Here is a 15,770-nt window from a genome sequence, read left to right as displayed (position 1 = left end):
AGGAGTGACCTCGTTTTGAAAGAAGTTAGGCGTTGTTGACAACCTTGTAGGTAGAGGAAAGAACTCGAAAGATGTATTGTCCATAATAGAAATTGTGTCCTGATTTATCGGAACATTGTGGGCCCCTAGGAGAGCAACAGAGGATGACACTAATAACGGGTCCTGTGGGTTAACATTGAGCACTGGTACATTTACAGACGGAAGGGGGGGTAGAAAGCCAGGAGGAAGTGAGAGGCGGCGTTCTGTGCTTTCAATAGCATTAGCTACCACCCCAATTGTTTTCTGCAACATGCGGTCTATTGCAGTTAAGCTGGGTAGTGGGGGATTAAGAGCCAGTTTTGGTTTAGAGACGGGAACGGATGACACGGGATTATGCTTTCCCATGTTTCAGCTTTTATACATACAAATATAGCAGCAAATAACAAGCGTGCAAGATATACAGCAGGCGCCAACTAGCACAACACAAAAGGTATTACAATCAGCAGCGCTATAAAGTAGCTCTCAATAAACTACAGTAGCTGAGTTACCTTAGGAGCGCCTGTTGGTGATGTAGGACATGAAGCGTCTAACAATATAGCAGGCAGCAAGCACACAAGTATACAAAGTCAAAAAGGGGGTGGCCCAGCCCTGCCTCCCCGGCCACTAACGGCCACAAACGGTCCCGCCCTTGTCCCGGGCTTCTCCCGGCGCGTCCCACGCGCGTCCCCGTGGGACGAGGGACCAAGCTTGCCTAAATACTCCTCCTGTCGCCTCCAGATGAGGTGGCTGACCACGGGGTTGCTGGGACTTGTAGTCTGCAAGGGAGCGCGGGCGGAGCAAAGCCCGGCCGGCAGTCAGCTGGCGATTTTTGCTGGTGGGGGCTGGTAGATGCTGGCGCCACCTCTGCAGACACAGTTCCTCTCAGATATCCACAAATTAAACAGGTATGCCCGAAACTCACTTTGCACTCGGCGGAGCCAAGCACAGCCGGTGCAATTCACAAAGCGTCCCACAGTCCTCGGCCCCAAGCCTGCCTAAATACTCCTCCTGTCGCCTCCAGATGAGGTGTCTGACCACAGGGTTGCTGGGACTTGTAGTCTGCAACGGAGCGCGGGCGGAGCAAAGCCCGGCCGGCAGTCAGCTGGCGATGATTTTTGCTGGTGGGGGCTGGTAGATGCTGGCGCCACCTCTGCAGACACAGTTCCTCTAAGATATCCACAAATTAAACAGGTATGCCCGAAATTCACTTTGCACTCGGCGGAGCCAAGCACAGCCGGTGCAATTCACAAAGCGTCCCACAGTCCTCGGCCCCAAGCCTGCCTAAATACTCCTCCTGTCGCCTCCAGATGAGGTGGCTGACCACGGGGTTGCTGGGACTTGTAGTCTGCAACGGAGCGCGGGCGGAGCAAAGCCCGGCCGGCAGTCAGCTGGCGATGATTTTTGCTGGTGGGGGCTGGTAGATGCTGGCGCCACCTCTGCAGACACAGTTCCTCTAAGATATCCACAAATTAAACAGGTATGCCCGAAATTCACTTTGCACTCGGCGGGGCCAAGCACAGCCGGTGCAATTCACAAGGCATATGGTAATTTTTACCTGTACTTCTAGGATGGGAGTCTATCAATAAATATCCTCTTTTATGGCCTGTATAGATGCCAAAAACTATAATGACTGCGTGCACTATTACAATGGTTCACTATTGCACACAGTGCAATGAGGTGGCGCAAGTTCTGGGGAATTGCAGTGGTTTGTTGTGTTTGAGTCAAAACTTTATCTACGTGTCTAACTGTTTTATTCTTAGTTAAAATTGTGTTTTTATGACACACTTAATTTTCAACCCCCGCTGAAGACAGCCTTTGGCCATTGCCAGCTAGGGTTTGTTGCAGACCCTGTGCTAAGCCCGCTGCTTGCAGCCCTCAGTCCCCGCTGTGCACAATCTACAGCCATTTGCAGCAGGGGTTACTTAACCTCTTCAATGCCCGTGACGAGCTGGACTCGTCATGGGCCGCGGTGGCGCTGTGCCCATGACGAGTCCAGCTCGTCACAAACCCCGCCCGCTAATTCAACGGCCGGCACAGGGCGGGGAAAGGGGCGGGCACTGAAGGGGTTAAGAGGCTCTAGGGCTTGCAGGGGCAGGGAAATACTGAGGCACACTGAAGCTGAATCACAGACTGTTAGAAATGGGGGTCTCTAGTTGGCAATGGCTGGCGCCAATGTCCAAATAGGGACCCTTCTTCCTCAGTCAGGGCAAGTGGGCTACCCCCTTTGATAACCCCTGCTCAACCCTGTGGTAATGTAGCACAAGCAGTTAGACCTATCTCAGAGGCAGTGTGTGAAGCATTTATGACCATGCACAATAAGGCAGTAATGACACCACAAAAGGACACAACTCAAGTAGGTATAGAAAAATAGTATCTTTATCTAAGGTTTACCACAAGATTCTCAAAGCGTTTTAACAAGCCACCATGCACGTAAATCAGTATGGACTTAAAAATGCTGTAACGTATTCACCAGAACGTGGCACTGACTGAGTTCAAGGCCTGGGTCTACGTGACCCGTTGCTCACCAGATACCTGCCGTTGGAAGGAGACACAGCACGCAGCGTCTCGAAGAAGCAGAGACGGTGACAGGCGGACTCCCAGCGACCACAACTCTTGGCTGCAGTGGTCCGCAGCGTGCACTCACAATGATTTTAGCACTCGGGGGCAGGTGGGCTCTCAGTGGCAGCAGCACGTGGCTGCAGCGGCCCGGGTTGGTGGTGGCGATGACTCTCGTCGTGCAGCCCTCTGGTGGACTTACAGCAGCAGCAGCTCTCTCTTAGCTGCAGTGGCCCACACGACGAATCACGATGATGCAAAGCTGGCAAAGGTGCGGGCACTCAGCGGCAGCAGCTCTCTTTTAGCTGTGGCTGCCCACAGGACGAGTCACAATGATGCACAGCTGACACAAGTGCGGGCACTCAGCGGCAGCAGCTCTCTCTTAGCTGCGGCGGCCCACAGGACAAAGGATAATCTCAACCAGGCTGGCACAACGGCTGGCACTCAGCGGCTACAGCTCTCTCTTAGCTGCGGCGGCCCACACAGATTCAGCGATGGTTTCGAAGGTTCAGATTAAGGCGGGCTCTCAGCGGCGGCAGCTCTCTCTTAGCTGCGGGGGCCCACACAGAGTTAAACAGAGTTACCAGTCCGCGTTCCTCACAGTAGAACTAGAGGCTCCGGATTACTCGACGGAGGCCTCACCTGCAAGTAGAATCCCTCGCACAGGAATTCAGACAGCTGACGGGGTGAAGTCTAATGTCCCTGAGACTTCAGCAGGAGGCGCTCTCAATTCAGGCCCTCGGGTAGTTTCTCCAGCAAGCTTGATGAAAGTTTCATAGTCCTTTCCTCTGTTCACTCGGACAGAGTTTCGTCTTGACATCCAGAAGGAACACACTTGAAAGAGGTTTCAGCGCAGCGTTTTATACCTAAAAAGTCTTTTTTCTCTAAAGTCACAAATCACTGAATCCAGCCAGAACCAGTTTGGTGGGGTCGGGGAGCACTTGGTTTACGAGGCGACATCCTGCCCTTTGAGAATCAGGGGGTCTGCTATCAGACGCCCAGTGGGAGTTGAGGCCATCATTCACCTTGCCAGGCAAGGCCCTTCTCAGATCAAAGAGTCACCCCTCCCCATGCTCTGAATGCCGATCTCTCTTTCCAGCCAGGTCTGACCCAGCTGGCCCTGCTGCTCCAAAACCAGACGGCCAATACACATACTAGCAAAGCCTACAGGAAAACTTAGGCAAGAAAATTCCTCATTTCTAGAAGAGGCATTTTCGAACACGGGATATACAAATGATCCTTACTAAAAGATGTATCTCAATGACCTGAGCCTAAACATAGCAAATTCGAATTTCCTATCAGGTTCCTGGGGGCAGGTAGGATTATGGAATGTAATACCATTCTGGCCTATGAGAACGGATAGCCTCACAATAGTAAACAGTGAAATGGAGGGTAACTCGCTATTAGAACATGCTACACAGACCTAGGCATGTTCTTCCTGTCACAGACAATGCACCCTGCCATAGGAGTGTCTTACATGGTGCGAAGGGAAGGTGCAGGGACTGGGAAGTGGGTGCACCTCACGGACTGCCGGGAGACTCTGCAATGGCAGGTCTGAAACATACTTTAAAAGCTGCTTCGGTGGGTAGCGCAAATCAGCGCAGCAGGCCCACCAGCAGTATTTGGTCTACCAGCCCTGGGCACACACAGTGCACTTATACTAGGGACTGACAAGTAAACCAAACAAGCCAATTATGGTTATCCCAATTCATACAGTCATCTTTACACAGGGAGCATTGGCGCTGTGCCACTGATTAGCAGTGGCACAGTGCCCAGAGCATCTAAAGCCAACAGACATAAAAGCTAGGAATCGAAAAGAGGAAGGGAGACCTGCGCCAATGATGCCAGGTCTAACACGCGTCTCCTCCACCTCAATTGTGGGGAGAACTAACCATCCCCTTGGAAGTTCTCATCACTAAGGCGGAAAAATCTGGAGAGACCGTCAGCATTGGCGTGTTCTGTACCAGGGCGGTGTTCCACCGTGAAATCCATACTGTGTAGGGAAATGGGCCACCTCAACAACTTGGGATTCTCACCTCTCATATGCATCAACCATCTAAGGGGCCTGTGGTCTGTCTGAACCCGGAAGGGAGTCCCAAACAGGTATGGTCTCAGCTTCTTCAGCGCCCAGACCACAGTAAATGTCTCACGCTCAATTGTACTGCACCGCTGTTCCGGGGGAAGTAACCTCCTGCTTAGGAAGGCTACCGTTTGGTCTAGTCCCTCCTCATTGATCTGTGACAGAACAGCCCCTATACCATGCTCTGAGGCGTCTGTCTGGACAACAAATTCCTTTGAAAATGTGGCCGCCTGAAGCATGAGTGCGGTGTACATGGCAGTCTTCAGGGCGTCAAAAGCAGGGGTGGGCGTAGTGGGCGTAGTGGGGCTACATGAAGAAGCGCGTAGTGTGCCCAAATCTACGCACACTCACGCGCTCCGCATAGCCCCACTACGCACCGCCCGCCTCCCGCCCACACTCCTTTTAAATTAATACCCTGCATGTTAAATAAATAAAAGTAAAGAGACTTACCTGAAGCGCGGCGTCTCCGGGGCTCCCTTGCGAGAAATGCGCATGCGCTGGCGTCCGCGCATGCGCATTTGTCACAAGAAGTTGAAAATGAGGAAGAGGGAGCCCCAGAGACGCCGCGCTTCAGGTTAGTCTCTTTACTTTTATTTATTTAACATGCAGGGTATTAATTTAAAAGGAGGGTGGGCGGGAGGCGGGAGGCGGGCGACGGGCGGCAGGCAGCTACGCTTCGCCCTGGTGTGTGCGTAGCGCTGCCTGCTTCGCCTACTTCGAAAACTGCGAAGCAGGCAGCGCTACATACACTACGTGGGCGAAGCGTAGTGCTACGCCCAGGGTTAGTCAAAAGCTTTCTGAGAGGTGTCAGTTCAGTTTACCTTCTTTGGCTGCTTCTTGGAAGTCAGCTCAGTCAAGGGTGCAACAATGTTGCCATATCCCTTGACAAACCTCCTGTAGTACCCCGTGAGTCCTAAGAAGGCTCTCACCTGCGTCTGAGTCTTGGGTGGTTCCCACACCAGGATAGTTTCTATTTTGGGCTGAAGGGGCGCCACCTGACCGCTCCCCACCTGGTGCCCCAAATACACTACAGAACCCTGCCCAATCTGGCACTTACTGGCCTTGATTGTGAGGCCTGCCTTTCGCAGTGCCATCAATACCTCCCAGAGGTTGCGCAGGTGGTCCTCCCAAGAGGAGCTAAACACCGCAATGTCATCCAGGTAGGCGGCACTGAAGTCTTCCAGCCCAACCAACACCCTGTTGACCAACCTCTGAAACGTGACAGGGGCATTCTTCATTCCAAAGGGCACCACTCGGAACTGGTAGTGCCCATCAGGTGTGGAGAATGCTGATCTCCCCTTTGCTCCCTCGGTCAAGGCGATCTGCCAATACCCAGACGTCAAATCAAATGTGCTGAGGTATTTTGCAGCCCCCAACCGATCTACGAGCTCATCAGCTCTGGGGATGGGGTGCGTGTCAGTCTTTGTGACTGAATTGAAGCCCCGATAGTCCACGCAGAACCGAAGTTCTGGGTGGTACCAGGTGCTGCAGCTTTTGGGACCAGGACCACTGGGCTGGACCAAGGGCTGCTAGAGGACTCAATCACCCCAAGGGCAAACATTTTGGTAACCTCACCCTTAATGTAGGCCCTTACCCAGTCAGTCACTCACTAAGCCTTGTGCTTAATGGGAGGACTATCCCCAGTGTCCACGTCATGGACACACCAATCAGCGACACTAGGCACCAGGGAGAACAAATCACTGAATTGCCCCAACAGTTGACAACAATGACCCTGCTGCTCAGGAGTCAGTGTGGTGGAGAAGACCACACCCTCCACTGACCCATCTCGCTTCCCTGAACACAGAAGGTCAAGAAGAGGCTCGCTCTCCTCCTCCATCCCAGCAACTGTGGCCAGAAGCATGCCCTCTCAAAGTGGGGCTTCACGCGGTTAACATGCAGGACCCGCAAGGGGTTCCTGGGAGACTGCAAGTCCACCACGTAGGTAACAGGACTCTTGCGCTCCACCACCTCAAAGGAACCGGTCCACCTATCCTGGAGCGCAAAGGGCTCCACTGGGGCCATGAGCCAAACCTTTTGTCCAGGCTGAAACTCGATCAGAGTGGCATTCTGATCGTGCCAGTGTTTCATCTCTTCCTGGCTGGCTTCCGGGTTTGCCTCAGCAAGCTTCCTGAAATGCCGAGTCTGGTTCCTGAAGGCCAGCATGTAACTAAACACATCCTGGGGAGGTTTCCTGGGAGATTGCTCCCAGCCTTCCTTGACCAGACTCAGAGGCCCTCTAACCAGGTGACCATTGAGCAGCTTAACGCGACTGAACCCTAAGGACTTCTGTGACACCTCACGGTAAGCAAACAACAGGCATGGCAAGAGGACATCCCACTTACGCCTCATGGGCTCACCTAGGCCCATAATCATGCCCTTAAGGGCCCAGGTTGAATCTCTCAACCAGCCCATTACCCTGGGGGTGGTAAGGAGTGGTGAACTTATATGTTACCCCACACTCCTCCCACAGAGACTTCATGTACTTGGAGATGAAGTTAGTTCCCCTATCGGACACCACCTCTCTGGGGAATCCCACATGGGAGAAAATCCCCATCAGTGTCCGTCCCACCACGGGGGCCGTCACTGTACTGAGTGGGATGGCCTCAGGGTGCCTGGTGCCATGGTCCACCAAGACCAAGATGAACCTGTTGCCCATGGCTGTCTTGGGATCCAGAGGCTCCACAATATCAGTGCTCACTCTCTCGAATGGGGTACTCACAATGGGAAAGGGCTGTAGTGGGGCCTTAATCTTCCCCCAATCTTCCCACTTGCCTGGCAAGTCTCACATGTCCTGCAGTGAGCATCTGAGCTCCTGCGCATCTGGGGCCAATAGAAGTGGGTGACGAGCCTCTCAAAGGTCTTGGTCTGCCCCAGATGTCCGGCCAGTGACACATCATGAGCCAACCCCAGTAGGAATGTCCTGAAGCGCTGGGGTACCACCAGCACATGGGCTGACCCAGGCTCAGCAACCTTAGGCTCGCTGTAAAGGAGGTCATTCTCCCAATAGATCCAATGTGACCCTGTCTGATCACCTGCTGCCTGGGCAGCGGCCTGTCACCGCACCTCCTCAAGCGAAGGGCAGGTTCTCTGTTGCTCGCAACATTCCTCCCTGGAGGGCCCCCCTTCCTGCTGCCAATGGGTCAGCTCCGGTAGGTCCCCCAGTTCAGCCACTTGTTCCCCTGTAGGTTCCAGGGCACCCCCCTCAAGGTCTGATCCCTCTGGGACCGTGGGAACCGCAGGGGCCGGTTTCCCGCACCCCCTACCCCTTCTCTTTAAGGCAGGCTTCCATGCTCCAGACCCTTCTGAACACCCTTCTGAGCTATCATGGACCGAGTGGTCGCACACGCCCACTCAGGCAGGCCCAACATTTCCAAATGAGACTTTCTCTCCACCGTAGCCCACGGGGAGTTTTCTAGATCATTGCCCAACAGACAGTCTACAGGCATGGCGGGTCTCACAGCCACTTGAAGAGTTCCTGAGACCCCCCACTCGAAGGGAACCTGAGCCAACTCACACTGGCTCTCTGAGTTGTCTGCTGACACTACGGGCAGAATGCATGGGGGAAATCCTGCTCTTTGGACACCAACAGGAGCTGACAGCAGCCACACTAGCTCCAGTGTCCTTGAGAGCCTCCACCCTATGGCCATTGATGGTCACCCACTGCCGGTACTTCTTAGTGTTATTAGGCAGTGTGGGGTTAGGGACCTTCTGAAAGTCTCCTAGCGAGACAATGGTTAAATCTACGGAATCCCACCCACCTTGGACCTCTACCTCCTCCCCCCAGGGCTACACTGGCAATCTGGCAGGATGGTGCACGGGGTGGTGCACGAGGGGATGTATTGGGGTACCTCTCGGGACACTGGGGATCATAATACCGGTGGCCCACTTGACTACACTTGAAACAAGTGAGTGGCCCCTTCTGAACAGGCCAACCTGTCGGGAAAACTGGCTTCTTCTCAGGGGGAGGCTGGGACACTGCTTGGTTACCTTGGGAAAACCTTTGGGGCCCTCTCTGGAACTCCCTCGGCTTACCTTTATCCCCCCCAGTTCTCTGCTGGGGACCATGCCCACCTCTGGCAAAGTCTCCCACAAAACCTTTGCGGACCCGGGTGCTCACCCAGTGGTCTGCTTCCTCAGATAGCTTCCTAGGGTTACTCAGCCTGCTATCAATCAGGTGCTGGCGTAGCTCTGGAAAACAGTTACTAGAAAAATTCTCCCACGCAAACAAATCATACAATTGCTCAAACGTTTCCACTTTGCTACCTTTTACCCAGCGATCCATTGCTCTGCAGAAAAAAGACACATATTCAACCCACGTGGTACCCTCTAACTTCTTACAGGTACTAAACCTCTGCCTGTACATTTCTGGGGTCAAACCATAACGGGTCATCAAAGCTTCTTTCATATGGGCATACACCATCCTGCTCTCCTCAGGCAGGTCCTACAGGGTATCCCTACCATCACTCACAAAGCGTCCCCACAATCCCGCTCCCCAATCCTTCTCAGGGACCCAGTGGGACACCATTGCTATCTCATATGCGGCAAACCATTGCCCAATATCCTTACTCTTGTGAAAATCCTTAATGACATCCTTAGGAATATAAACTCTACTCTCAGGAGATTCTAAAGGTATGCTGCCACCAGAGGGGGTGACCGGGACACTCCTCGCCCTGATCTCTATCTCCCTCAACATTCTCTCATGCTCCATTCTCATTTTCTCAAGTTCCATTGACAATCGATCTTTCTCAATGTCTAACTTCTTACTCTTAAGGTCCTTCTGACCTTCCAAGTTAGCCATCTCCAAACCATGCCTCCTATCTCTCTCCCTGTCCTCCAGCTCTTCTGGGGTCAGGCTCCTTTGGGATACACTAGTACCTGGATTGGAGGGTGTTCTATCTCCCCCCTTTACTGCATCATCCTTCTGCCCTCCAGCATTCTCTACCTCATCCCCAGCGGACTCTCTGCTTCCCACCAGGCCTTCAGCGCCTTCTGTTTCTCCTCCTTCCTAGACAGACCTATCAGAGGGCCTGCGAATTGCTTCCAAAATGACTTCAGCTGTCTGGCAGTATGGGTATCTAATCTTTCCTCCTCAAAGGTGAGATCCTCCGAAGCATTGGACGTTGGCCTTCCCATATTAGCAGTACTCATGGCTGCAACCAACAATTCAATACTAGGACAACCAACCTAAACAAATTGAAGAGGGAGAAAAAAAAATTGCTTGGCTGCGCTTTGGTCTGCACTCACTAGTGGCATCTACCAGTTATTGTACGTGGATTATAAATGCAAGTCCTGATCCTCACCGCTGACCACCAGTGTTAGAAATGGGGGTCTCTAGTTGGCAATGGCTGGCGCCAATGTCCAAATAGGGACCCTTCTTCCTCAGTCAGGGCAAGTGGGCTACCCCCTTTGATAACCCCTGCTCAACCCTGTGGTAACTTAGCACAAGCAGTTAGGCCTATCTCAGAGGCAGTGTGTGAAGCATTTATGACCATGCACAATAGGGCTGTAACAACACCACAAAAGGACACAACTCAAGTAGGTATAGAAAATAGTATCTTTATCTAAGGTTTAACACAAGACTCTCAAAGCGTTTTAACAAGCCACCATGCATGTAAATCAGTATGGACTTAAAAATGCTATAACGTATTCACCAGAACGTGGCACTGACTGAGTTCAAGGCCTGGGTCCACGTGACCTGTTGCGCACCAGAAACCTGCCGTTGGAAGGGGACACAGCACGCAACTTCTCGAAGAAGCGGAGACGGTGACAGGTGGACTCCTACCGACCACAACTCTTGGCTGCAGTGGTCTGCAGTGTGCACTCACAATGATTCGGGCATTCGGGTACAGGCGGGCTCTCAGCGGCAGCAGCACGTGGCTGCGGTGGCCCGGGTTGGTGGTGGCGATGACTCTCGTCGTGCAGCTCCTTGGTGGGCTCACAGTGGCAGCAGCTCTCTCTTAGCTGCGGCAGCCCACAGGACAACTCACGATGATGAAAAGTTGGCAACGGTGCGGGCACTCAGCGGCAGCAGCTCTCTCTTAGCTGCGGCGGCCCACAGGACAAATCACGATGATGCAAAGTTGGCAAAGGTGCGGGCACTCAGCGGCAGCAGCTCTCTCTAAGCTGCGGCGGCCCACAGGACAAAGGATGATCTCGACCAGGCTGGCACAACGGCGGGCAGTCAGCGGCTACAGCTCTCTCTTAGCTGCTGCGGCCTACACAGATTCAGCGAAGGTTCAAATTAAGGCAGGGCTCTCAGTGGCGGCAGCTCTCTCTTAGCTGCGGCGGCCCACAGAGTTAATAACGGTTATCAGTCCGCGTTCCTCACAGTAGAAGTAGAGGCTCTGGGTTTACTCGGCGGAGGCCTCACCTGCAAGTAGAATCCCTCGCACAGGAATTTAGACAGCTGATGGGGTGAAGTCTAATATCCCTGAGACTTCAGCAGGAGGCATTCTCAATTTAGGCTCTCGGGTAGTTTCTTCAGCAAGCTTGGCGAAAGTTTCAAAGTCCTTTCCTCTGTTCACTCGGACAGAGTTTTGTCTTGACATCCAGAAGGAACGTACTTGAAAGAGGTTTCAGCGCAGCGTTTTATACCTAAAAAGTATTTATTCTCTAAAGTCACAAATCACTGAATCCAGCCAGAACCAGTTTGGTGGGTTCGGGAGCACTTGGTTTACGAGGCGACATCCTGCCCTTTGAGAATCAGGGGGTCTGCTATCAGACGCCCAGTGGGAGGTGGAGCCATCATTCACCTTGCCAGGCACAGCCCTGCTCAGATCAAAGAGTCACCCCTCCCATGCTCTGAATGCTGATCTCTCTTTCCAGCCAGGTCTGACCCAGCTGGCCCTGATGCTCCAAAACCAGACGGCCAATGCACATACTAGCAAAGCCTACAGGAAAGCTGAGGCAAGAAAATACCTCGTTTCTAGAAGAGGCATTTTCGAACACGGGATATACAAATGATCCTTACTAAAAGATGTATCTCAATGTCCTGAGCCTAAACATATCAAATTTGAATTTCCTATCAGGTTCCTGGGGGCAGGTAGGATTATGTAATGTAATACTCAGCCTGCCCATTCTGGCCTATGAGAATGGATAGCCTCACAATAGTAAACAGTGAAATGGAGGGTAACTCGCTATTAGAACATGCTACACACACCTAGGCATGTTCTTCCTGTCACAGACAATGCACCCTGCCATAGGGGTGTCTTACATGGTGCGAAAGGAAGGTGCAGGCACTCTGAAGTGGGTGCACCTCACAGTTACAAAGGCAGTTCTAGACTGCCGGGAGACGCTGCAATGGCAGGTCTGAAACATACTTTAAAAGCTGCTTCGGTGGGTAGCGCAAATCAGCGCTGCAGGCCCACCAGCAGTATTTGGTCTACCAGCCCTGGGCACACACAGTGCACTTATACTAGGGGCTGACAGGTAAACCAAACGAGCCAATTATGGTTATCCCAATTCATACAGTCATCTTTACACAGGGAGCATTCGCGCTGTGGCACTGATTAGCAGTGGCACAGCGTGCAGAGCATCTAAAGCCAGCAGACATAAAAGATAGGAAGCGAAAAGAGGAAGGGAGACCCGCACCAATGATGCCAGGTCTAAAACAGACCAACCAGTAATCGTGGATCCAGCACAGGGAAACTTGCTTTCATCTATGGTACTAGAGAGATTTCCTTTTTTCCTGTAATAGGGGAAGGAAGTATTCCCATGATTAGACTCCTGAATGCAGGTGACTTTGCTATGTGCATGGCTTGTCCATTACATTAGGACCGCCTATGTTATTTCTCTACGAACCTTTCCCATTCCAAGATGGCACACTTCTTCTCCCAGGTTGTCAAGGAGTGCACTTCCTGTTTGGTAGGTATATAAAAGCTCTACCTTCCATCATGGTTTCATCGCAAATACTGTTAGGAGTATTCTGTGTGTGCTCTCCAGACGTTTTGGAAGCATTCATTCTTTACATGTTCCTGTACCTTCAGTCTGATCCAGTTGGCTACTGGTGCTTGACAAATTGCAACACCAGTGAAACTCCGATGTTGGTTTTGAGATGAATCCAGTCCGGAGTTTGCAAAATGCCATTCAACAACAAAATAAGGATAGAAGTATTTGTGCAGTGAGAATGCTGCATTAAAGTTGACAATTGCAGCTAGTGTGTGCCCCGAATTATCATCAGTCCCTGCTGGGGCATTACAGTTCGATGGAGATCCCAACTAGTTAAGGGAATTCTTGGACTCTCTGACAGTTCAGATCTTCAAAGCTACTCAGAGAAAGTGGTGTGTAAAATACAACAAGGATCGCATGATGTATCTTCATGTGTCACATGAATCAAGTGCTTGGGAGCCAAGACAATGTGGATTAAGAGAACATTTTTGACTTTGTTTCAAAGAAGGATAAAGGACGAAGTAAAGGATGCATTGATTCTTATTCCTCATCCAACGTCCCTGACTGAATCTATCTAAACAGTGGTCTACATTGAACATCGTCAGCCTGACAGGAAAAAGAGGTATACAACAAGCTGTGAGTTTTGTCGGATCCTTTAAGCTCATTCCTCCTCATAGAACATTAACTTCAGCCCTATATACGAGTGAGGAAGAGATAACGCAATTTGGACTCACTGGTGATTCCCTACCTGGAGACCAAAGGCAGAGAAGAAGGGCTAAGGGACTTTGTTTGCATTGTGGAAAAGGTGGTCTTTTGATTTGGCCAAGCTCTATAAAAACCAAAAAGGAGTCAGGAAGCAACCAATCCCATCCATAAGGAGCAAGAAAGTATGGGGTGGAAAGTCGCCTTATCGTGTAATGTCATCATCAGCTTCAACTCAAGTGTGCGTTCTAGAGGCTTGTTTCTGCTAGTCATTGAACTAAAAGACAAGATATTTGTAAGCGGAAGGAAGACTTCCCTGAGGCAATGACTTTGGGGGGACACCACAGGGCCTAATCGTGAAAACAAAAGTAAGAAAAGGGAAACAGAAATGAATGGCAAACACGGGAAACAGAGAAGAGGATAAAGGGATGACAGATTCTCTTACGGCGTCTTTCAGGATGCATTTCTGGAGGTTGTATTATGGAACCACAACTCCCTAAACCACGCATGCTTTAAGAAAGCAGTCTTAACATCGATCGCGTCTTCACCACGCATGCTTTTACCACACCTTTACCACGCATCACATCAAATTTCATTGTAAAGGCATGGTTGGTAAAGGGATATGTGTGATAAAGATCTGACCCTAGCCCCTACTACTCTGAGCCCTAAAACCCAGCCCCATCCCTGCAATCCTTCTCCCACCAGCCGTAAAAACTACCCTGACCCCAAGCCCCCACCTGGAGCTCCAAACTGGCTCCAGACTTTAAAACTACCCCGACCCCAACAATCCCACTACCCCCTCCCACTGGCCACAGCCCTACTTACCAAGACATGTTCCGGTCCTTCCTCTCCCAATCCTTTCTGCTCCTCTCCCCGCCCATGCACTCTGCATCTAGAGTGCTGAGTGCCTTAACCACATATATGTGGGTAAGGCACATGCATGGTTAAGGCAATTGTTGTTCCGCTTGCGTGGAAACAGCATGCATGGGTATGCCCGCGTTGTAAAGACCGTTTCCCATTTCTTGAGGAGGAAGAGGACTACGGAGAACACCGAGAGGAAGAGAGGAGGTCCAAGACAGAAGATGTGCTGCAGATAGTGAAGCTGCCTGATTCAGTGAGTCACGATACTAGGAGAAGGCAGATAGGGACTCCGAGCTCCGAGGGAACCAGCCACCGCAACCGAAAGTCATGGGAGGCAAATGCCTAACACTAAGGATGTAGCCTTACGGCTAGAGCGGTCGACCTCGAAGCTGGGGAACCAGGTTTGAGTCTCCGCAGCGACACTCAACATCCTGTGATTCTGGGAAAATCAGTTAATCTCCCATTGCCTAACAAAAAATGAATGTGTCCTTGAGTAACGAAACTGGTGCTCATGTAAAGAGCTCTGATACCCAATTTCTTGGGTCTAGTTCGCGCTATATAAAACTATAAAAAACATTTTTTTTTTAAAGTGCCTCTCAGTCCAAGAAGGAACCAGACCTGCACTTGGCTTCCACCACATTCATAAAGGAATGTGGATTAACAAAGGGACTGAAAGAGTGCGGGGTGCGTCGAGCTGCATGGCGCGGAGGCTATACTGAAGGAAGAGGGGAAGGCTGGTGACAAATTAGGGCAATTAGGGGAACTGGTGAAGTCATTAAAGCAAAACAGTGAACAAGGAGGGATGCAGGACCTGTGTGGAAAACGTGGGGAATAAGAGGAGGGAAGATAAAATTGAAGACAGGAAATTATAGCAAAGAAGCCAAATTTTGGCAGAGACCAAGAGAAAGATAGAAACAGAAAGAGAATGAAAAAAAGAAAGTTTACCCATCTGACAAATCTTTTGTGTTCCTCCATTCTAAAAGGCGCTAGCCACCGGTTCCCCTGCAGAAGCTTGGGAGGAAAGAGGAAAGGAAACTAAATCAAAAGTCACACTGTTATTGAAGGGAAAGTCAAATGCTCCCTTGGAAACACAGAGTGGAAAAAAGAATATCCAATCGAAATAGTTTTGCCAGAACGTCACCCCAAGGACTATTTCTAGTTACAAATAAATAAAAGCAAAAATACAAACTAAACTCTCTGTTCCAACTCAGTTGTGTATTTGGTCAAACCCACAACAGTATTCCACCAATATGTGTAATGGTGTTGCTGGATAGTAGAGTTACAGAAATCTTTATGGATAAGGAGTGGGCAGAGGGTCCCTAAAGAAACAAAGAACAAAGCAGACTTTGTGCACACTGTAGACAGAACCGCTCAAGTCTCTGTGCCAGGCACTGAATTTGCTGTACATTTAGAAGTAGTCCTTTTCAATCACCAGGAAAGTCAGTCATTTGATTTAATTGCATCTCCTAATCATCCAGTGATTTTAGGCATTTCCTGGCTATATCTACACAACCCATATATCAACTGGAAAACAAGAACCATTTCATTCTGTTTGGAATATTGTAATATGCATTGTCTGCACATCTAATTCAATATGGAGAAACAGGAGACATAAAGATCTTGTACATGAGACCCTACTCTAATTCTATTTTTCTTTGGTCCCCAA

General features: G+C 50.8%; 1 protein-coding gene across 1 annotated transcript in view; it reads left to right on the top strand.

The window, feature by feature from the left end:
- The window catches only part of LOC146790122 (UPF0764 protein C16orf89 homolog), a 575,747-nt gene that overhangs the window by 497,070 nt on the left and 62,907 nt on the right, over positions 1 to 15,770 (top strand). The window lies entirely within an intron of this gene.

Source organism: Triturus cristatus, chromosome 10, assembly GCF_964204655.1.
Source record: "Triturus cristatus chromosome 10, aTriCri1.1, whole genome shotgun sequence".
NCBI classification, from domain to species: Eukaryota; Metazoa; Chordata; class Amphibia; order Caudata; family Salamandridae; genus Triturus; species Triturus cristatus.
This window is presented reverse-complemented; position numbering and strand designations above follow the sequence as displayed.